This window comes from Parus major, chromosome 5, assembly GCF_001522545.3.
Source record: "Parus major isolate Abel chromosome 5, Parus_major1.1, whole genome shotgun sequence".
NCBI classification, from domain to species: domain Eukaryota; kingdom Metazoa; phylum Chordata; class Aves; order Passeriformes; family Paridae; genus Parus; species Parus major.
The window spans coordinates 28,590,598-28,614,822 of record NC_031774.1 but is presented as its reverse complement, the minus strand read 5'-3'; the positions used below and the strand labels follow the sequence as shown (position 1 = coordinate 28,614,822).

At 45.6% G+C, this 24,225-nt stretch overlaps 1 long non-coding RNA gene across 3 annotated transcripts; it reads right to left on the bottom strand.

Annotated features, from left to right (window-relative positions):
- Positions 1-1,629: 1,629 nt before the first annotated feature.
- LOC107205759 lies at positions 1,630-20,258 on the bottom strand. 3 transcript variants are annotated; one of them, XR_004497949.1, is made up of 3 exons: positions 16,736-20,258; positions 15,384-15,467; positions 1,630-15,282 (listed from the first exon to the last, which is right to left on the bottom strand). It is a non-coding gene; the product is annotated as an uncharacterized LOC107205759 (long non-coding RNA). The 3 variants fall into 3 exon arrangements; XR_004497948.1 differs by having other exon boundaries at positions 1,630-15,467; XR_001522115.3 differs by lacking the exon at positions 15,384-15,467.
- Positions 20,259-24,225: the final 3,967 nt, after the last annotated feature.

Sequence of the window (24,225 nt, the reverse complement as noted above, 5' to 3'; positions counted from 1 at the left end):
ATTATGTGCCTGTGGCTTACAGAGGCAAGAGGCAGAATTTATTGTTTCTCTCACTTTCCACTGACCATGGAACAAGTGTGACAAGCTTTGGAGGTAAATGTGAAATTTTTCTGGAAAGGGAACAGCTGCAACAGGATAGGAGAATAGCAAGCACAGGGATTAGTTTCTTTCTGGCCTCCACCCTTGCCTTCACAGAAAACCCTTTTCTATGTGAGAGTCCTGAGCTCTCAGACCTATCATTATTTAGCTCCAGCTTAAAAAATTTCACTTAAAATCCATTCACTTTGATGTTCTCCATAATTACAAGTCTGCTATTTTGTAGCACAGTGCTTAAAAGAAAAAACAGCCCTCCCCCATCTTCAAGGATATCACTTGTACAGTGGTATCCTCAGGCTGTTTTCAAGCAGAACCCCTTTCTGGCCATGGAATCACTTTCCAGAGAGAAAGCCAACAAAAATTTCATTTCTTCTGGGCAAGGCAGCTGACTCGTCATACTTCAGCTACAACACACTGCACTGGCTTCTTTCCCACATGGCACTGCCACTTACCTGCGAGTCAAACACTGACCAGAGCAGCAATAGTCACTGCTATGCCATCCATCACTGCTCTGGGACACTCTGGATCCCTTACAGATACAGTCAATATGGGTTGGGCGTGCAGCTGTAGGTCACAGTTGTTTCAATAGTGGGCCAGCAATCCCTGCCTGAACAAACCCACACCTGCACTCAGATCTCTTGAGAGCAAAGCGCTTTGAGGATGCTTGCTCAAGATTTTGCATGCTGCTGCAGTGGCCTGTAGCTGTCTGCAGACACCAAGCTCCACCCATCCATCCATGGGACAGTTTTGCACAAAAGAAGCAATTCCTGGATACTGATCTGCAAGATCTGCAGGATACTGCTTCAGAAATGCATCTCCAGAGAGTTCAGTGCTGTGGTCACATAGTCCCCTCATCCCTGACAGGTTACAGAGAGCTGGTGTAAGACCTGACTGTGTGTGAAGTTCACTTGCTCATAATTTTTGCACCATGCATGATGCAGGCCTGGAATAATCCTGTAGGGCAAACCATGGAGGGTAATGGATGGTAGAAATTTGATACAATGTAAAATGTGATACAAGCAGTCAAGGCATGTCCTATAGCCTTTCATTCTTTGTGGAGAAGTGCATGGTTTGAGAGTTGAGGCTATGTGAGTTATATATGCAGAGCAAACACAGAAGAGCACAAATCAACAGATCTGGAGCAGACTGTACTGTCAGCAGCCAGGGAATGCTGTGCAATTGCAGTGGCATGGCAAAGCATGAATGCTATGCAGATGGGTAATGCCAGAGCTCTCACAGGCCTTTCCCCAGGAAATCCATGTCCAGAAGTACGTGCACAAAGCAGAGTCATTTGTAGAACACAAGAAGCAAACCCTCTGTCCCCCTCAGTATTTTTAAGGCTGCGGATGGAGTCCTGTGTCTAGATCTGGGTGCCAGTTTTTAAGCCAGATACTCATCAGTTGGAGAGAGTCCAAAGGAGAAGTAACAAGACTCAGAGGTCTAGAAAACCTGACCTTTGAGAGGAGACTGGAAGAAGCAGGCTTTGTTTAGTCTAGCAAAGAAAAAAAATTAAGTGAGACACAGTACCAGCCCTCAAATACATAAAAGTTTACTGCAAAGAGTAACACATTACATCATTTTCCGTGGCCATTGGCGAATCTGCAAGTGGTCAGGATAGCAAAGAACTTGAGGAGGTCACCAAAAGAAGGTGCTGAATTCCCACTGCTGGAGATTTTATAGAAAAACTAGGACAGTTATAAGAAAGGCCAAACTTTAGGGACAATCAACCCCACCATGAGTTTGGAAGGTGAACCCTGTGTCACCTTTTGTGATCCCCTCCAACTTGGTTTCATACTGTGTAATATCATTGGCTTCAGAGGGTAAGACAGTACCATGAAGCAACATGATTGTAAAGAGACTAATGATTGAAGAAAAGTATTTACAACTGTAGGGAAATAAAAATGTTAAATCAGACATATGAAACCTGACCTAGACAGTCTCATCAGACACCCATGTGTTAAGCACATTGCAGCACAACTCCTGCAGGATATTGATTCAGCTGAGAGAGGTGAGTAAGGTGAAAGGGACTGTGGGAAAAAAATATCTTTATATACACTTACATGGACAACAATTGCTGAAAATCCACTTCCAGCTGCCTCATAAAGGAAGTGGGAATTCTCTGTGTCACAGCTACCAGCAAAACTCATCATCACTCCAAATGCTGACAGGAGATGCTTCTGTCCTGGTTTTGGCTTTTAAGTGCACCTCTCATGGCCCCTTCATCTCTTCATGCTTGTAGCATCAATTGTTTATTTCAATAGTGAGATGTGTCACCTTGTCATCAAACTGCAAACTATATTCATAATCCATGCTTGGGTATGGAGCCACAATGACAGATAGTTCATAAAGGGCTAGGAAAATGCAGATCCATGTGACTCTAGAGAGGCCCACCCTCATCATAGTGCACCAACAGGACATAAATGCTCTAAAATGCTCTAAACTGAAACTAAGTGCAGAGGGAGTTGGTTGATTCTTACCTGCTGTTAACTGTGGTCTTCAGAATGCTAATCAAGGCTCCTGTGTAGTATCATCTAGTGCTCCCAAGGCTGCCCTGGGAGATCTGGGAGAAACACCTGAGATTCTCAGTTTCTTTTGTACGATGCCAAGCCACCTGCCTCCACCAGCAGCAGAGGTGGCACAGCTTAGTACAGCATGGTGTGGAGGCGGAACTCGCTCCCTTTAGAAAAGTAGTTGGTACAGCTGGAAAACCTACCAACAGCCTTCCAGGCATGTCAGCTTGTTCTCAGCACACAGTGGTCCAGCAGTGAGTGAGTGGGGAACATGATACTGAGCCAGTGAGGCTGGGATCCAGATTCAAACTTTTCTCAGAATTGGAGCAGGACTCACACACTAAGCCTAAAGTCACTGCCCCATTAGCTCGCTTTCCCAAAATAGACTTCCTGGAGCTTAAATCTAGCCATTCATGACTGTGGGCTTTGCTTGAAGAAATCCCTTCACCCCACTTCTCTGGAGGGTTCAGCGAGCCCCTGGGTGGTTGGCAGCCTGCCTGTCTCTGCAGAACAGGTTAAGCTTCTGTGCTCTGCAAGCAAAAACTGCTGCATAGAAGCAGTTATGGGTTATGCATGCCTTTGTACAGAAAATCATCTTGTGTTCATTATTATTGGCTCTTAACTAGCTCATGACTGTTTCTTCTCTGTACAGCAGGAGCAACTCTGCACAGCTGCTGAAAATCCAACTGAGCAGTGCAAAGTTATCTCTTGTATCAGAAAGCTTCTTATCTGGAAATCTGCAGAGAACCTCATACCTATACATTTGCAGTGGCTCCACTTTGAGGAAGGTGACACTTGTGGAGCAGTATGTCCAGTGCTGTAAGACAAGCGGGGACAGTGCCGCTGGGCAGCACCAACAGCATACAGCAGGGACAGCCACTCAGCAGGCAAACTAGGTAAGCTGCTTCCCCAGCTTCCTTTAATCTCTTCTCTAAGAGAAGACTCCAAACCAGCTGTGTAAGCCCTACTCTCCCCTGTAGTGCTTTGACTCTCTGAGCCATGACTACATGCTTGTGCCTTCCCTGCAAGCCTCTCATAAAGTTAGCTTTGATACACAGCAAGAAAAGAGGGGTGTGAGAAATGCAGACAGTGGCACTTTCAGACCAAGGCAAGGAGGCTCTCAGGGCAGCCCAGCCACCACCTCATTCAGGCCTGTGTGCATGTTCCACCTGTGCTCTCTGTGGCTGTAGCCCAGCAGTCAGGGCCAGAGGTCATCCTTACAATTTAGAATTTGTTCCATAAACTGGTCTTCTCCCATCCCTAGGGGTCCTTCCCAGGGCATCCTACTCTCCATTTATATATTGTGCTTTTTAATTTTTATTTTTTCCTGTGAGAAAGCCTATGCTATTTCTTTAATAGCAGAGAGGGAGATGAAGTGGCTGAGGAGTAATAAATAATATAGAGTGGTGGAGCAGACCTCACATTAAAACTATAGTCCACATGTCAAAACATCAGTCTCTCATGACTTTTGTTGGACCAACAAATTAAACCCAGTGAATCAGTACATGTTTCTTTCCTGACTGTTTAAAAAATATTATAAATTTATTTAATATTTTTTGCAGGGCAGGCATCAAGCAGAGGCCTCCCCTGTAGTTGTGCTCCTGTCCCAGGAAGGACAGATGCACTTCCATGTGGGATGCCTGGGAATCAGACTGTAGGCTTTTTACACGACAGCTTTAAGCAGGCCTTAGTGTGGCTGCTGTCCAGCCCAGCAGTCAGTGGCCCTGACCGGGTCCCCGGGATGAGTGATGCACACAAACCGGATCACGGCAGCCCTGCTGGGCTGGACTCCCCTCTGATCACTGTGTCTCCCCGACCCCAGCGGTGGCTGGTGCTTGGTGCAGGGACAAAAGCAGAGAGTCCTGGTGGGCCGTGCCACTCATTCCCCACAGCGGGTTTTCCCACCCTGGGCTGTGCCTGGCCCCACGGCGCCTGGCCGGGGCTTGAAGGTTTCCACAGCCACCTAGGGTCAGACTGGTTGTGACCAGGAGAGAAGGAGAACTGGGAGGAGAACTGGGAGCCGTGCAGCCGCGTAAGGAGCGGCAGCGGGAGCGATGCCGGCCCGCCGCAGGGATCCCCGGCTCCCGGGGCAGCTCCTCGCACTCCCGCTGCAGCGCCCGGCTCCTCCACCGAGCCACAGCGGAGGCCCTTGGCACGAAGCTGCGAAATGGAGGGTCAAACACCGACCGGGTGCAAGAGGGAGAAACACCGAATGGGGAATTTGGGGCTGGGCTCGTTCCTTCAGACGTGAGCTGTTTAAATAACTGTCTAGGTAAAGATGTGCTGCTGTATATTGACCCCCAGGACACAGGCAGAAAGCAGTGGTGCTCTTCTCTCTGGAAAGCAAAAGCAGCCCTAACAGCTTCCCTGGGTCTTCCCCGGCTGAAAAGTGAGAGCCACTAATTAACATAAAGGAAGATGTTTTTTATTTCTTGTGTTCTGACCAACAGTAAGCTCACCATCATTGTTCTTGTCCAAAAATACCCTGAACATCCCTACCCCATCCTCTTCACAGGGCAGTAGCAGATGTGGTTTCTGCACTCTCAACTGGCTGGGAGACAGCCTCCATAGCAACAGCAGCCTCTGACCCTCTATATTTAGTGAAAGCAGTGCTGTAGAAGAGCTTGACATCTTTGGGGATGAGGTAGGAGCCTCATCACAGGCAGAATTGTTCAGGTGTTGGGGCTGACACAGTGGGGCCTACTCCCACTTGAACCCACTTGGGAAGAGGTTGTTTCAGTAGGCATGTGCCTAGTACTCTCTTCTGACACTGAATCACTGGCCCTATCTCATCTGTCCCACACAGTCTTTGGCTCAAAGCACACTGGATAGCAAGCACCTGTTTTTCTTCAATCTTCAAAGAAGAGTTGGAATCCATTTTCACACAAGTTTCCAGAGAAAGGCTAAAGGCTGATGTGTTATCTCCCCATCCCAAGCAGCAATATGCTACCTCATGGCAGTCATATCTTCCAGGGGAATGAATCTTACGAAGAGAGGTGGCAGCTGGCTGTCATTTGGAAGAACAGAGCCAGTCTCACCTCGAGAAGCAGCCCTGTGGCTACTGTGCATGCAGCATTTTTCCACTCAGTGAAGGACATTTCTCCAGCTGAGATGCTTGCTCCCATGGTCGCCTCCTCCATCATAGGATTTTGGAGATATACAGCCTGGTAGATCTTGCTTATAGCCACAGCTCTGAGAAGCTGGTCCCAAGCAGTCACCAGTGTCCCAAAGCTGTTGGACAAGAAGTAAAGACATCCCCATCTGGGGAAGAGAGAGATGATGAGAATGAGCTACAAGGTCAGTGTGCTGGACTCTTTTTCTCGATTACTTAATCTCTGACTTTTTAAAAAAAATTTCTTCATCTCACAGGGTGTTTTTTACTGCAGTAATTCCTGTGATATCTGAGGTTGCAGGTGTTGGGAAGTAGAGTTATAATCAGGGACAGCAGAAGGCCTCCCACTCTTGGTGGCAGTGCACAGACCATGGGGCAGGAAAAATCATCAAGGATTTTTCTCTTGCCATAATCACTATGCAGGTTGTGCACATTGTACCCAAACGGTTATGGATAGAGAAGCTGAGCTAATGAAGCATGAGCCTCAGAAAACTTCCTTGTACTCTTTTGGTAAAGAAACACAGGTGCTCTTTACTCTTTCTTGTAAGGTTGAGATGAAAAAAATGCCTTTCAGATACTGCATCAGACAGGTCTTTGAAAAACAGTGATGAAAATAAAAGCCTGGGAAGAAGAAGAAAGTTACTTGGTCTTAGTATGAGACTTGGCAGCTCTGGGGCTCAGTTTTTGGCATTGTCCTGTTCCTCTGAACACCCTCTGCAACCTGACATTTCTGGGCAACACTGTTCACAGCATTGCAGTCTCGCAGACTAGGAATTGGAAATGCCAAGATATTGACATCTTGTGAAATTTCTTACGAAGTCCCATTCCATATCCTCCATTTGTATGAATGAACTTAGACAATTCTCAAGATAACCCACAGGCAAGAGCCTTAGATTATAATCTTTCTTTATAGCAACACCCACATAAAAGAAAAACCCTCGTGGCATAGTCTACCTGTCTGTGTATAAAGGTGGTTGGCTCCTTTTAGAATGGTAAGTATTTTCTGAAGGGGAAAATGTGAAAAAATCAAGAGAGACATGAATTGTGGGAAATAAACTGAGAATATTTGTATGGGAAATACAGTGAAATACATTCTTTTCTACTACAAATCATTGCAACTACTGATATGCACAGTACTAATGGTCATAGCCATCTCAGGTACAGAGCCAGAAATATGCTTTACGAGAAACCTTTCTAGCTCCCTGCTGATAGACCTCTACCCACAGCTAATGAAGCGTATTTTAATCCCTGTTTCTTTCAGACCCAAGAGTACATATGTGCACCTCAGGTACCTCAAGTATGTGGTATCCTAAAGAGTAATGGAAATAAAAACCAGAAAGGTGTGAATATTTGGCTAACACAAGGGAACCTACATGCAAATTACAGTTTTGCAAACCTTTGCCAAGGTGGTACCAAATTCAGCCCTAGCACTACACAAATATATATCAACTTGGTTGATAAGGGGGTCTGTTGAAAAGTTATGGTTAAATCCTTTCCTCACAGGACCTTGTTGTGGGATCCTGTGACAGAACAGAAGATAAAATTTGGAAATAATTTTCATCATATGTGTACATAGACTCTGTTCCACATACTCATAATTTCTGGAATGTACTGCTTTGGGGTTAATAATATTTCTGGGATCTTTATTCAAGGATGATTTTCTGCTAAGGCAAAATAGGTAACCAAGCATCCCCCTTCATCCCCCTGAATCCCTAAACTGTCATTCTTTGAAGGACAGACAATGCAAAAGGCACACAATTGATACAGTAGAAAATAAATATAAGTATTTCTTCATCACCTGACTCAAGTAAGGCTCTATTTTGGACTTTGAAAGTACCCAGGTCTCCCTTGTGCTGAGTTCAGTCTATCATCATGGCACTCTCACTTCAATGAGAGGAAAGCAGAGAGTGTATGAGCCTGAGGTTATGGGAATACCACTTTATAACATGCTCAGTGTCTGTGAATAGTAAAGCTGAGCAGAGCTCACAGGATTGTGTCATCTCTGTGCCCAAACCCTCTGCCCAGGGGCTTAGGCTGGGGCTGTAGAGCTGGAACAGGCTGTGTGGGTCTTGCTGAAAGACATAAATAACTTCACTCCTTTCTGATTCTGTTTCATTAAACCATTACATTAGCCACAAATTACATTGCCTTAGCTAAAAATAAATGTAAACATCAGGGGTTGTCTGCAGACGTCTGGTCTCTTTGTGGCTGGCACCTGAGATTCCCTACACATGAAAAACAAAGTGGAGAGCACAAGGCTTCCCATTTTCTCTGTGCTTTTGTGGTATATAGTCTCTGGACACTTGTCAGCACTGTGCAATTGCCGAGTTTCCTGTCCAGGGCCAGTTTCCTTGTCTACTCGGGACTTCCAAATAGCTCTGGGGAGAAAAAGTCTAACCCCTCCTTTATGACCACAACAGAGGAGAAGTGAGTCCCAGCCCAGCTGCACAGATTTTTTGGGGAAATGACCAAGGCTCAGGGCTCTGGCACTTCTTTTGGAGCACAGCAATGGCTCAACATGTTTGCCAGTGGCATCTGGTTTGGAACAAGCCCCCTGACCTTTATTATTTTGCAGCATGACCCATCTCAGAGCAGTTCCATCCCAGCCCTTGGGCACTCTCTGGGAGTGACTCCCATTTGCATCATAGCTTTTGCACACAAGGGAAAAAACCCCTACTATATACAACAATAGTAGTAATTATGGCAAGAACAATTAAAAAAGGAGGGAGAAAGAGGATCTGGGCCCAGTTCAAATTGTGTATGACCAATACCAAAACTAGCATTACCTTGAATGGGACTGAGTGCTGGTTTCTTCCTGATTCCCAAATGAAGCTACAGAGGAGGCACACCTTGGATTTACAGCAATGTTTTCTCTTGTACCTGTTTATCTGCTTTGTTCATTTATCTGTGACTTATTCATATTTCCAAAATCCAGCCCACCCAACAGGTTCCTGGGAGTATAGTCACAATGTATTACATACATCTAAAACACCCTGAGAGAAGAAACCAGCTCAAGAGCTTTTTAAACATCAATAGACTTCAGTTCTGCCAGAGCATTGCTGGAAGAAATTAGAGATGGGTGCAAATGAATGAAAAATTCCTGCCACTGTTCTCCAGCCTGGTTCAGCAAAAGTACCAATCTCCTAGGAGCAAATTCATCCTTCCTGACAGCAGGTCTATTTTCCCCTGGTCTCTGCCTGCACAAGCCAGAGACCTCCAGCCCTCCATGGTCACTACTGATCGAGGTGTTTCCCTGAGCACAGCCCAGAGTTGCATGTGTAAGCACCCCTTCACATTGGTACCATCCTCTTTTATTAGGCACATTCAGACCAGCCTGGCCCCAGTCTAGGCTCTGTTTTCAGATAAGCCTGGGATGGATGCTCTGAAGAAAGAACAGGGCCAGTATCTACCTTCCAGCTTCCCTGTAAGAGCAGAAGTAGCATTCACTCTACATGTAGTCCCACTGACAAAAAAATCAGGCCTTACATTTGGATGTATAGCTACAGACACATCTCTCATTCCTTCCAGCTCTGATGGAAGTCTTGGGAAGAGCTACCACTGCAGGGTGTAGCCTTCAGGGAGGACATGCACATGCATGGACTGCTGCGTAGGAGGCACTCCCTGAGCAACTACGCCAGGCGCTTGGCTGCTGGGGAGCACCACCCCACCCAGGGGATACCCTAGGCTTGATGAAAAACAAAACCAGAAAACCACATTGAATCCTGGGCTTGTAATTCAGAATGGAATTAGGATCTTGAATCTCACTCTGGTTTACTGTCTCTGGAAGTTCAAATTCTTGTGCAGGCCAGTAGAAGTCTGTCATTCTTGAGCACCATCAGGAAATCCAGTTTGGAAGGGGCCCTGGTCCAGCTGCCAGCTCAGAGCAGGGACAGTTTTCATCAGGCTACTTAGGCCAAAAAAGGCAGGATTCCACTAACACTCTCTTTTTCATCCTATCTGCTGGCTTGAGAGACTGGATTGTGTTTTTACCACATTTTAGTTACACTAGCAATAGAGAAACCACTGCAGCTCTGCCCAGCTGCGGAGTCAGGTTCTGTTTTGCTTTTTGCCCTGCTTTATATGAAAATGGCAATTGGTAAGAGCCCAAACTGTCCTCAGCTCCACCAGAATAATGGCCATTGTCCTGGAAAAAAGTAAATCATGCTGATCCCTGTTATGCTACTCCTAATGGCCACATTGTCTTTGATAAAAATAACCCAGGGCTATTAAAAAAAAAAAACATGGTCTGAGCTCTTCATGAAGGATGAAGCTTCTCAATAAAAAAACATGTCTGGATTGCATGGCCTCACAGCAGCACAACTACAGTACTGCTGGTTACCTCTTCTTGTGGTACCTGGGTTTTGCTTTGGAGACACCCTGGACAAACAGAGTATGTTGGGTCCATGCTTCTGGGGAAGCAGATGAATGTGTGGCCCTTCCCTCACAGCCCTCTGGTTTCACCAGGAGTCCTGTGCCTTGTAACTGCTTTTTCTGGAGTCCGTGGACTAGACTAGGGATGATGGATGTCTGGCTTTCCATCTCACTGTGTTGAAAAGCAGCATTTCAGCCAAGCACTGAGTCCAGGTAAAAGGAAATATGGAGAAGGAGAGGGTGTAAAGAGGTAAAACACGAAATAGGCAGAAACAGTGGCATCAGGGATGAAAGCAAGAGGGTTTTGATGGCAAGATTAACCAGGGAGCATGCAGAGAGACGCTACCTAAAGTGATGTGTCAAGAGAATCTGAGGACCATACAAGCTTCTTACAACGGGACAAGATGTTTCTAGGCAAGCTTTGGAAAGAGTGTGGAGGAAATAGATGGAATTTAACATCTGGCATGCTTATATTCTATAGCAAGAAGTAGGATTTTCCTCTTTGCTTTTAAAGGAGACAAGCCATCTAAAACCAAGGTTTAAATGATTGAAAAATCTCTTCCGGGCAAACTTTGTGGATGTTGGGTAAATGAACTGTTTTGATAGCACAGCATCTTCCCCACTATACTTTCAGAGGCATAAAGGCTGCTACTTTCAGAAAAAAATATATGAGGGAAATGACAACTGATAGATTGACAGGCTTATCTCAAAATCCTCCCTCACTTTCTCCCAGTTCAATGTCAAAGAGAGGTCAAAAATAGAGATGGCACATTTGAGGGTCCTAAGGACTTTGGATTTTTTCATTTTGTCATACAGCTGACATATTCAAGCTTCCAGTCAATGATTTTTAAAATCAATATTGTATTGATGTCAGTATAATCCTCCAAGGCACAAAATAGGACACAAGCAAGCAGGCAGATTTCCAAACTGTCTGTCCCCTTTACATCATTTCCTCCTTGTAACTCATCCTGTGTATTGTACCTCTGACTTGACATCTCCAGTTTCCTTTAGATAAGGGAGAAATTCTTGTGTCATGTGAACTTCTTCACTTTTATCACCAATTTCTCAGATAAAGGGCTCACATGAAACACTCCTTGCCGAGCTCACATTCCTATCTTCTAGCAGCAGAACATGAAGCTTTCCCACCTTATAAGGGTGGGTTCCACTGCATGTTTGAAAGGTGCTGCAACTGCTTTAAAAGATTTTGCAGCCTGAGTATTGCAGAAGGAAATGTAGCTGGTACCCGCCCTTCTGGATTAGCCAGCAGCCTGGTACTCCTGTGATGCTGTTCTGTGCACCAGAGCAAAAACCATTTGGAAGGTTGTATTCCATACTTTTTTGTGGACACATTTTCATCCATCTCCCAGAACAAGCCAATGCTGGCTGCATTTAATGGAACAAGTCAGAAAATTTCTTCATTGATTCAGGAACTGCTTTCATAGATGGGAATTCAATTCCCCAAAGTCTGTTCTACTCACTCCATGGTTGAACTCCAGGCTCTGAATACATTTGCTACTGGTGCCTAAAAATCAAGCACGTTAATGTGCTTCTATGTAGAAGAACCTCAAAGCATTTCCTTTTTACTACATGTGAAGAAAATTGGAATGTAAATGTATTAACAAAATAAGCACTGGCATTTAAAATGAAGCAGAGAAACCAGATGCTCTGTCTCTTTCATTATGCAAAGCAAGGAGGAAGTGTCCCAAGTAACACCAAATGGTACCTGTTGTATGGAGACCAGGCTGCCTATTCAGACTTTCATGCAATGAAACAGACACTTTAAGATTTGAATTTTACTCCAATATGCAGGAATTTACCACTAATATGCAGTTCAGCCTTTTAATTTTCTTTCATCTTTGTTTCCAGTTTTCAGGCTACAAGTCCTTGTTCCACTCATAATAAAAAAATATTTGTTTTGGAAGCCGAGGATTGGGGAGGAGGGGAGAGGCTCCCTCTTTGGCAGCTCATTTAAAATCCAGGCTGTGATGATGAGTGATGCACTACAGGCCATTTCATCATGGGCCACGTTGTTCCCACAAGGCTTCCTATTTATCACAAGCCTCCTTGCTCATGGAAAGCAAAGCTCAAGAGCAGAGCTGCACAGGGTGTCGTGCTCCCCTTCACTCCCGGGCAAACGTGGGACTGTGTGGTACTGTTCTGCGAGAGCTCAGCTGCTCTCTCCTCCTTTCTGCGTTTTCCTTCTAGCTCCTCCCATGTGAGATTTCTCAGTAGGACAGGTCAGGAGTGGTAGGACAGTCCTCATGGGTTATACTAAGTGGTAGGGAGGCAGAAAGGTCATCTCTGAATGGGAGCAAGGGTGGATCAGAGCAATTGGATGACAGTGTCCAATTCTAACTGCTTCAGCCAAAACTGATGCCAGGAGAAGAGTAGGGGTTTTTTTGGTTTTTTTTGTTTTGTTTTGTTTTGTTTTAATTAAACCAACAACAGAGAAGGACCCATGATATTGTTCTTGAATAGCAACTATTTAGAGGAATAAATCATCACCATGGAAACAGGGAGCTTTGCCAGAGCAAGGCAGGAAACGAAGCACAGAGAGAGATACCCAAGGAATTTTCAGCCATGATAACTGCAGCAACTACTCTTTTTGGGGTTGCACCTTTGGTCTAGGGGACCCCAAGTTGCCCTCCTAAACTCATGGGGCACAGGGGAGTCAATTAACCTACAAGCTTGTGATGGGATGCAGCACCTCTGCAAAGCACCAGCACCACATATGCCTGAGGTGGGACATGAGGAGGAACAAAACTTGCAACAAGAGCCTGCAACACATCTTTGGGAAGTAAAATTAACTACACAGGGATTAAACCAAAATGAATCTAGAGGGCTTGAAGCCTTGAAATGTTACCAGCTTGTCTGTTTCTCTAAGTCCTGATTAGATCCAAATGCCAGTTCTTTATCTTGAAGTCCTAAAAGGCAAGGACAAGAGCTTAGCTGAAAGGCAACACAGCTTTCATCACATTTAATAATTTCTTATGTCCCTCACACTCATGCTACATACAGAGAAAATATGGACACCTCATTCTTGGCTGTTTGTGCTGTCAGAGAGGCTGACTCCTGAGTAGATCTTTTTACTCAATATGATTTTGTCAATTTTTGAGCCATTTTCATGCCCAGGAGTCCAGCCTGGGCAGCTGTCACCTCTTCCACTGCATTTGAAACCGAACGGGATATATCGGCAGCTGCTTCACGTTGTTCTTTGCTGTGTGCCTCTTCAATGCAATTCCAGCCATGAGTGTGTAGGCAGAACCAAAGTTAAAGGCACAGAAAACCCAGAAAAGAAAAATCCATTTCTATAAAACAATCTGGAGAAGTGACAGCATCAGAACTCCAGGCAACACTATTGTAGCCAGAAGGCTTAGGGAGGCCTAGTGGAGCAGCAGCACCAGAAGCTCAAGAAGAACAAGCAGCCCTCATCCTTGTTTGACTGCAAGTGCAATAACTATCCAGCCTCCTTGACACTTATCCTAATATTTCATATCACAACAAGAAACTCCATCACATACACATGAAGCTAACATGCAGCGAGGGCACTGGCAGCCTCAGAAGTGACCCCAGTTTAAATGGCAGTCATCTTCCTGCAAGTCAGCCTGGAGGCTTGCTGCCATGAACATGTGTCCATGGGCACTTCAAAATCCATCACAAGCAGCAGCTCTCAGGTGTGATGGAAAAATGTTCTCTGCATTCAAACATAGAATTTAATGCTGGTTCCAGATCCCAGGACAAGGCCTCAGTAGCTTAACCTTCCAGGTGGATTGAAGCAAAGCTGGGGAACCTGCTGTATCTGAGGACCAGAGGGCTTATTACGTGCTTAAGTACGGGGGTGTCCTTGAGTTCAGTGTCCTCATTGTGCATCTCCTCTCCTTGGATGGGACAGCCTGGAGACACAGGGCACCGGAGGAGCGCCTGTGCTGGGCCTCGGGCAGCAGGGCTGTGCACTGGGCCAAGGCAGCAGCACACCAGACAGAGGCTAATATTACTCTTCCCAGAGGTTCAGTAGGTCACTGCTTCATCCTGTGAGCAACTCCAGATTTCAGGGCAGTGAGAGAATTGTTTATATTGGCTACTTGTATGAATGTTAAAAAAATGAGAGGGTATTATGGGACTTCTGTTCTTTAATTCCAAAAAGAAATCAAACATGTCTAGACTGCTGCACGCATGTGGCTTTCCTCCAGGCTTCTCCCACCTGGAGCAATAAGCAGGCTGGAAATTCTCCATAAAAGGGTTTCCAACACCCATTTTAAAATGCTCTCACCCCAGGCACACTAGCCAGTATTGACCAGTCAAATTCTATTACGAGGCACCATCAGATACAGAAGAAGTTTTCAGGCACAGGCCACAGAGATCCTCTGCGATTTCCTCACACCCTTTCAGCCAAGGGAGACTGCGGAACCAGCTGGCAGCTCTCCCAGGCCAGAGGCCAGGCAGCACAGGGGGATGCGCCTGCCTGCATTCCTGCAGGGAGGCTGTGGGAGCAGCAGCCATGCAGCCACCCCATGGGGCACACACTGCCCTTCTCCAGCCACAGCTCCATCCCCAGGGACTTGTCCCTGCACCAGACCGTGTGAAACAGGGCTGCAGTTTAGGTGTGGGATTTTGTTATTGGTGTTACATGGTGAATTTGAAATTGCTGCTGACAAGAGGTGTCAGAGCTGGTTGTGGAGAAAGATATTTTCCCTTTAGGCAGGAATCTGCCCAAGTTCGGACTTCATTGATAGCAGCTCACTGAGGAGCCAGGATGGCAGAGGAGGACCAGCAGTCAGGGAATGGGTGCTTAGTTCTTGCAGATTATCTAGCCTGTATTCCTTGACAAGGCTGATAGGGGAGCTGTGGGAAATTATTAGCAGAAGGGACAAGAGAATTGCCATGTTGATTGAAGCTCGAGGTCTACCTTGTCTGGCAGCAGCTTCAGCACAGCAGTTCAGAGGGAAGTGGAGAACCATGTAGTCAGGCAGATGTGAAACCATCACATACTGCAAGTCAGGCTTGTTCTTCTGTGAGGTTTCCTGAATCTCATAAATTCTCAAGCTACCATGACTTGTGTTGTATTCAATCTTCTTGCCAAAGTTACCAGTCCCAGACTTTTCATTCTTTCCTCTGCTACTGAAGGCAAGATTCTTCTTATCCCAGTGTTGTAGACATTTCTCCAGCAGAGATTGAGGTCAGACTCCAAAGTACCTGCATAAACAGTCAGAGATGGGAACAACCACAGCAGCTGGGGCTCAGGAATGCCCCAGGAATCCAATCCCTCCCTTTTCTTAGCAGATCTATGGAACTACCTTTAACTGTTTTCCCCTCATGTCCTTGTTTACAAGGCTGTAACTCTTTGCCATCATCACCATTGTCCACACTTGCCACAGCTCCTAGGATATGGATAGAGAGTTTAGCTGCATGTGGAGAAGAGGCCCAGGGAAACAGGCAGTGTTTTTCACACTTCTTTAGTCCAAAAAGAGGTCCAGATTGTAATTTTCTGGACATGATGCAATAGATAAATATTTGAGAGAGATTTTGAGAGATCTGCTCCCACAATGATGAAGAGCTTCTGAACTCAGACAGCAAATTTAGTCCCTGAATGAAATATTGCTTAGCACTGGTGGAATGTTACTACACAGCAGTGGGGTGTAAATAGATCTAGATCATCAGACAGGAATTTTTCTAAAGCTATAAAACTTGAAATAAACAGAGAACTGGGGGCAGGCTGGGTCAGCTCCCCAGGGCTGTGGAAGAGCCCCCTGCTTGGGAAGGAGGTGCTGAGCCTGTCTGTTGGTGATGTGCTCTGTCTGAGCACACATGGAGCTGGAGTCAGTCTGCACAGCTGAGGGCACCAGCCCCGCAGGTAAGTTGGGAAGCCCCAGTCCTGCACATACTTTATGAACTTGTGGGCAGCTCTTCACAAGAAATAAAGGTAAAGAGCTCTAGGAGATCTAGGATATTTGATGATTTTTGACTGTGTCCCCTGCAGACAGGTGAGGAGAGGAGCTTGGGCTCTGACCAGAGTTGTTGCCCAGAGTCCACTTCCATGAGTGCCGCCCTGCATTTCTTCTCCACAAACCCACTTCTAAAGACACCAGGCCTAACCCTCGGCCTGAGTGATGATTTATATCCCGAGAGTCCGTGTGCTCCAGCCTGAGGACAGGGCCCACGGCTCCCAGGTGGCTGTGGCAGATGGCACTGTGGCACACAGGCTGCAGAGTGCCTGGGGTGAAAGGGTCACACTTGCCCAAGTGCCAATGTGGGTGCTGGGGACTGGAGCCCCAATCCTGTCTGCCCAAGGGACAGAGAAGACCACCACTGCTCATCCAGCACTGAGCACAGGATGTGCACCCACCCTGTGACCAGTTCATCATGCTGGAGGTCCAGCCCTCTAGCCCTTCTACTACCACAGCTGCATAAAAGCACGAGCAGCAGCTTCTCGGCAGGCCTCAGCCAGGCCCCTCAATGGGGGAGTCAGGAGCCATCCTCACCAACTACCTGTGACCACTGTGGTCCAAGACCTACCATGCTGCAGTTCCCTGATGCTCTGGGGGTGCCACCTCTCCCCCAGGACCTGTGTGGTACTAAACACCAGGGGAAGCTGGCCAGGGCAGGACGGAGAGATGGAAACACTTTTATCCCAGTGGGAAGCTCATACCTGAGCTTTCTCCCTCCTATAGCACCTCTGCTGGGATGGAGGCCACACCAGTGTGGGATGTCTGACACAGGAGGAAGACAGACCGCAGCTGGCCTGTGCAGGAGCAGACGTTTCCCATCTGGCAGCCCCGGCACCGTAGGCGGGTGGATAACACTGGTTACACAGATCTGCTACGTCCGATCAGCGGTTCATACATAATTCAAGATGTATGTGATGACATGCTTTAAGCCCTGTAGAAGAATCCAAGATATGTGTGAGACTACCAAGCACTTGCTTTGATGAGTTGTCCCAGCTGGCTGCCTTGGTGGCATCCTTGTGCTCAGCACTACTATATCCCCCTGTCCAGCATCACTCCTCTGCCAGGGTGATTTTCCATGGCTAGGAACAACCTGGATGGAACAAGGTAAGCAAATTACAATCATCAACATCCTCTAAAAATGATTTCTTTGAGAAGCTGAGTAATTTGATCAGATGCTTCTATCTTCTACCAACTGCCCAGGGCCAAGCACACTGCTTTCTTCACCAGCAGGACATTGTCTTGCTAATGTTACAGGAGTTATAAAAGGATGAATGAGTGATACCTATAATTTGATTTCATTTCCTGCATAGAAAAAGCATAATTAGATTTATTTAAGAAAAGAAGAACAACTGAGATATTATTCATCACAGAGCAGTCCACTGGAAACTCTTACAGAGCAAAAGAGAAAAAGCCAAGCCCCAGAGTCAACTCTCTGAGTTAAAGTAATAACATTTCTCCAGGAACAATCATAGATCTTTCACTAATGCTAATTCAGCCTCTTCCTCTGTTTATGCAGTGATGAATTCTCTGACTGAATAAATCAGCTCCCCCATCATACTTTTCATGAGAAGAGAACTTAAATCAGTTCAGCTTGTTGAAGGTAATCAAGAATCACCTTAAGCAAAATCTGAGTGTTTGGAGCAAAATCCTCAAGCTGCTGTTACTTTTCATAGATGAGCTGATGACAAACCTAGTGAACAACAGCACTACTGTTTAGTGAATTAGTTTATTAATTCTCAAAGAGTTCAAATGCCATCACGGAAGTATATGAGAACAGACTGTGAAGCCAAAATATCTCTATATCCCATCCTTCCTTACTCTTGCTGTACAGAACTGGATGCCCCCATGCCTATTTTCCAAAGAGCTGGTTCTGTTCACAAGCTTGAAAACATTAAAGATTGGACTAAAAAGAAATGCACAGTGCTCCGAGCAGCTCCTCAGAGAAGGATGCAATGATGTAAAATTATCACATTCCCTCTCATATTGGGCTCTTTCCCATTTCCTTGTCTGGTCATCACTTAGCATTGGTGAGGCTCCTGCTGCAGGGATGGCTCCAGCTGCCTGCTCGGCAGAGCATGGGCTGAGCAGCACAAGGATAGGGAAACAGTGCAGAGAAACTGCAAAGAGAAGAATTACAACCTGCCTTTGCAAAGAGCTAAGGGCTGAAAGGGGCTTTTGTCTTTGTATGCAAGGCAAATATGGCTTTCACTTTAATTAAAAAGCAGGTGACTGGACCAGTCAGCTGCAGTACGTTAGGGCTTAATACATCTTCTGAAGGATGCATGCGGAGTAGTTATCTGAAAGAAGCATTTTAAATGCTTTTTTCAGGAGCTTCTCTTTTAGCTTGCCTCTCCAGTACATCCGGTAGGTGCAGGTTTACCTCTGCAGAGCATTACGCACTGCACCATTAACTTCCAGCAGGAAGTGGGGCTGTCCAGTAGAAGATTACAGGGACAAATGTCTGTACTGCTCACTTGTCAGCAGAACACCTGCAGACGTGTTGGCATCATGCAGCCACCCAGACAGAGCACTGTGAGAAAACTTCTCCCTCTGTGAGAAGTCCCTGGCTCTGACTTGGGCTGCACCAGACAAGGCGATCAACAGATAGCAATGAAACGCACAAAGCGTTGAAACTTGGAGTCTGGTTTCACCTAATTATCCTAAAAGATGTTAGGAAAAGGTAACATTGACTTGTCTTTTTTATATCCCTCAACCATACAAATCCCTGCTTTTCTGGCTGTTTTTTTCCCATACCCAAGTGGCCCAGGTCTATCAGGGCCTGATTTGGGGCCTGATCTGGGGCAGGCTCTTGGCACAACACTGGCAGGCTGCTTGGCTGCTGAGGCACATTGTTCTCACTGTCTATCTTTTCTGCCTGTAATACAAGCTGCAAAGGACATAGTTACCCTTATGCATGTTGCCCAGCCATTAATAAAGACATGAAAGGATGTATCAGTACCCATTTGAGGCCCTGCTGTCCACTGAAAGTGTCACTAATGATTTGCTGCTTGGGGTTAATGTTGATTAATGATGAATGTGGCTTGCTCTGGTTTAATAGACAATGCTTGGGCCCTAGGACACTGAAAACACCTCTCCAGTGGTCCAAGTATTATTGCAACTTCTACATTTATCATCTGAGCTTGAAAATATGCTTAGTCAACACAATCCATTTTCTACACCATTCCCTATCAGTTTGCACTATTTAATTAGCCATGATGGTATTTTCTTGCTTCTGTTTTAGCACTTGCCTCATATCAAATCTTCATTCTGTTGGCACTGAAAGCAAGCCAATGGGACTGGAATTAGGTCATCCTGTTTCCACGGCTGCTTCCCAGACCCCCAGAGCTTCCCTGAACAGCAAGGCTTATTAATACCCACCACACTATATTAACAGTTCAGAGATCTCTCTGTGTGGTTAGCTGAAAACCCCCAAGTGCAAATTACCCATTCCTGTTGGTTTGAAGGAACAGGAGCCACAGCTGCTAACTGGCTTTCCTGGGGCAGGGCAACTCACCTCAGGGTCCTGCCCACCCTGTGATATGGCAAACTGCACTTTCAGCTCTTGGGAAAACAGCAAGTTCCTTCTGATCTGGATTTGACCAAATGCTCTTACTTGCCTTGTACCTCTCTTTTTCCTCCTTAGGACCTTTGTTTCCCTCATTGCTTTCCTGTATTCCCTCATTTCTAATTTATATTTATCACAGTGATCTTCCCCTTTTCACTGTTTGCTAATTGTAAGTATGTACTTTATCAGTGCATTTACTGCCCCTGAACCCAAGTTCATTTGTGAATCACCGGTACCCAGCTGTCTCAGTGTGGTATTTGGACCTTCCAGGGTAACATCCTAAAACCATTTTAAGTCAGGGCTGGATGGAAGGAAGCCACAGCCACCCAGGCAGCTCCATTATATGCTGCTATCAGCAGTAGTGAAACGGGCTCTTCACATCCTGATATCACAAGCAAACATGCCATAACAAGTGGATTTGGTGAGGGAGGGAACTGAAGTCCTGGTAACTCCCTGCCCCTCCTTTCCCAGTGAATCACTCCTCCATAGGGCAATGCTTTTATGGAAGAGTTAGCAGGTACTGTGGCCAGCAGGGTGAGGGAGGGGATTCTCTTTCTCTACGCTGCTCTACTCTGGTGAGAACCCACCTGCAGTGCTGCATCCAGCTCTGGGGTTCTGAGCAGGACATCAGCCTGCTGGAGTGAGTCCAGAGGAGCACCACAAAGATGATCAGAGGTTTGGAGAACCTCTCCTATGAGGAAAGGCTGAAACTCAGAGTTGGGGTTGCTCAGTCTGGAGAAGTCTCAGGGGAGACCTTATTACATCTTTCCAGAAACTAAAGGGGGCTACAGGGGGGGAGTAGTGTGAGTGTGGGGAAGGACTTTTTACAAGGGCATGTAGTGATAGGACAAGGAGTAATGAAAAAAGGTAGGTTTGGATTAGATATTAGGAAGAAATTCATTACTGTGAGAGTAGTGAGGCACTGGAACAGGTTGGCCAGAGAATTTGTGGATGCCCCATCTCTGGAGGTATTCAAGGCCAGGTTGGACAGGGTTTTGAGCAGCCTGGTCTGGTGGAAGATGGCCCTGGCCATGGCAGGGGGGTTGGAATGAGATGATCTTTAATCCTTCCAGCCCAAACCACTCTGTGTTTCTAAGAGCCCCCTCACTAGCCACTGAGGACAGGAGCCACAGCACCCCTCTTTGAGCCTGGCTACCACCAAACACTCCTACTGCTCCTTTTGAGGCTTTCCTTGTGAGTCAACAATCACACTAATCCAGAAGTAACCTGTCAGCTTCACATAGGAAGCCCAGCAGTGCAGGACTGCCTGCCTCTGGCCTGGAGATTTCCCCTCTGCAGCAGTTTCATAGTAGCAGATCTCAGCTGCTTATGCAACCATCAGCTTCCTTTTTACTCAGAGTTTGTAGTTTAAAATATTTGGGGATTTTTTGTTTGCTTGGTTTGCTTTTTTTCTTTCCCAGCTGTAGACAAATGAAATCTTTCCCTTTAGGCAGTATAATTGTATAGTATGATCAGCTGAGTATTTAATTTGGTTTAAACATCAGAAATGTAATCAGCTAAGCAATACACTGACTTTAAGTTTGGAAATAATTTTCATCTGGCAAGAGTAAGATTAGACTAGGTTTACCCTTGGGCTGGAAACAAACACTGGCTTTGCAGACTATAGTATAAAATTGAAGAAACATCAAAGATATTTCAGGCCCAGCTGTAGGAGACCTCAAGATGTGTCACTCAGACTGAAATCTTCCCATGTTTTTGCAGATTTTCAACTTCAGAGCATAGATTAATGAGCCATTTCTCCTTCTGTCTGCTGCAATTTGTGTGTATCTAGCAAGATGGTCTACTGTCTCAGCATGTTCATTAACTGTTGGGAAGACTGGCCACAAATGATCAGTACCTTTTGCATCTGTATCATTAGTGGAGGTCATTTGTGGACTGAAGAAGAAAGTTCACCCTTCCCAGGAAAACAGAGGGGAGATGAAAGGTGAAGAGCCCTCGTGTTGGATGATGAACTGTAGGTTTGGACTTTAAAAGTATTGCGTAAGTAAATAAAAATCTCCATCTAAGGCTGTAAATTGCTTCCAGTGTTCCTCAGATAGATTATCAGTCAGTCAGTCAGTCATTCAGGAATTCAAAACATTGCTACAGACTTTCCCAGATCAAAAATAAATCTTCCACATCATCAGAAACATGTATGAGCTAAAAAAAGCTTCTTTATGGAAAGATTAGAGATCTGCCCTATCAGACAGACTGAAGCACTCCCAGTCTCTGAATTAAAGGAGATTCAATTAATTAATTTAAGACTTCTGCTGTTGTCATCCCTGTATGGGGATAAGTGCACTGCACCCCAGAGTTGGTGTGTGTAATACAAACTTTGGTAAGAGGGGAGCTTATAACCAGCTTTAAACATGTACATCCTTTCATTCTAAGGCTGTTGGAGCAGCTTAGACTGTCTTTCCTTTCTCGCTCTCCAAAGCTTAGATAGGTGGGAAGCAGACTTTTCTCATGCTTTGGAGAAAATTGTATTCAAGGATATAATCCTAAACCAGGAAATGCCAGGTCTGGCCATAATATACTGGAAGTGTCACTGAAGGAGAGCTATTACGTTTCATTTTTGCTTTCTGGCCAACCAACATTAGAAGTCTCCCTAGGTCCTAGAGACAAGAAAAATGTACAAGACTCCTCAAGGAGACATAGAAACCTCAGGAAGGAAAAGAGTAAGTCAGACAAGGCTCATATCTTATACTCCTCTGTTCCTCCTGCAAGGATGCTTTTCCTCATTTTAGTAGGCTGAATAAAGATCACCCTGAAATGTAGCCCCAGACCTTCCCTCCAAGATCCAAAGGCAGACATCAGCTAAGGTCCTTAGAGGAAAGCTTTTTGGGCTTTCTTCAGCACATCCCAGGCAATATGAATCTAAACCAGACAGCTGCAGAAAAAACAAGACAGAATCAGCTGGTCAGAGCCAGGGACAGCCTTGCTGTTGACAGCCACGCTGGCTGCACATGGAAAAGTGACCCTGGCTGGGTAACAATGTGCAGCAGGCCCGTCAGGAAAGCCATGTGAGGCCTGGCTGTGGCTTCTCGGCTTCTTCAGATCAGTGGATTTGAGCTGGTAAGCTCAAGAGTGAGGAGTCAATTCTGTTAACTTGTTGCTGAGGATTTTAGAAGTCACTCTTAGAAGCAGGTAATGAACTTCTATTCAAAACCTAATCGGGTATGAGGGGCTTGTTTGTTTGTTTTTAAATACATTTCAACTCCTTTCCTATTTCCTGACAGAATTCAGTTCTGAAGCTTACGCTATTTCCTTTTCTGCCACACAGCAACATTTTAAAGAGCTCAAAATGTATTTCATGAGTACTTCACCTTAAATGCTGAACTAAAGCCAATGCTCTTTGAAAACATGCTTTAGGATTTCCTTGAAGCAACTTTTATATCAGTCTTTGTTCTGGAAGCAGGACACTGACACATAAGATGTTCCCAAAGATCATGTGGTTGGACCGTTTAGAAATGGCCAGAAGGTGAGCCCTGGAAGTGCTTTCTGCTGTTAATGCTGCTAATAAGAAGCTGTGGTTTGTGAAATAAAATATAGTCTGGGACTACATTACACCTAGAAGCCTGCAACAACTCCTGTAGCATCCAATCGAGAAAGTGCTAGACATAGCCAGAGGCATCGTCTGGCTGAGGGACCTGCTCCCCCCTCAAAAGTTCAAATACAGGCATTTTTTGGGTGCTTACAGGAGCATTTTTATTCATTTGCACCACAAAGCTCCAAGCAGCCAGAGTGCAAAAGCACAATTCTGATCAGCTCTGAAGGCTGCAACAGTGCCAACCTATATCTGCAGAGCAATGCCAGAGCTGCTGGCGAGACCGTGCAAGGCTAGAACTTAATGGGAAGATATCCCTGAGACAGAGAAGCTGAGCTTGCCAGCCATGTCCCAGAACAAATAGCTCACTGATTTGGCCAGTCAACTCAAGAAGCAGGTATTATGTATCTACAACAAAAGAATACAAAAAAAATCATACCCACACCACCCAATTTCAAAAGGACCATTCTCCCATATTCAAGACAATGGCAAGCATTCAGAGCTGCATCAGCATCTCCATCTTGCTCTCTGGAACAGAGATCACACAAGGGGGAGAAGGGAGAGAGGTTCCTCCAGCATTTTCTTACCAACCATAAACCAGCAGGGCTTGGCTCAAGGCTCTGCTCCAGGTACTTGTGGAAGGAACTGTTTCTATTTCCCTTTCCCTTTGCATTTCAGACAAAAGACGAACAAATCTGCTCCTGAATAATGCAGTAGGTTGATGTTTAGGATGCTCAAGCAAAAGGCAGGAGGCCCAAGTTCAAGTCCTTGTTTTCAATCAGGTGAAGTAGAAACATCAAATTCTTTCCTCTGATCACAGAACACATTGATATCTGAGATTTCTCTGCTTTTGATCCACACAACCACTGAAGAAAAATTTGTCAAACTCGGGCCTCCTGTAACCAGTGGGATGTTGGTTTGGGTATTTTTTTATTTAGAAGGGGGTGGTGGTGGTTTGGGGTTTTTTCTCTTTCTTTTCCCCTAGAGAATTGCCATTCTCTCAGATGTTTGAAACAGAGTTCTTGCTCATAAGAGTAGAGCATTAGCTGTGCTAATTAGTGCATCCTGACACAGCTGCA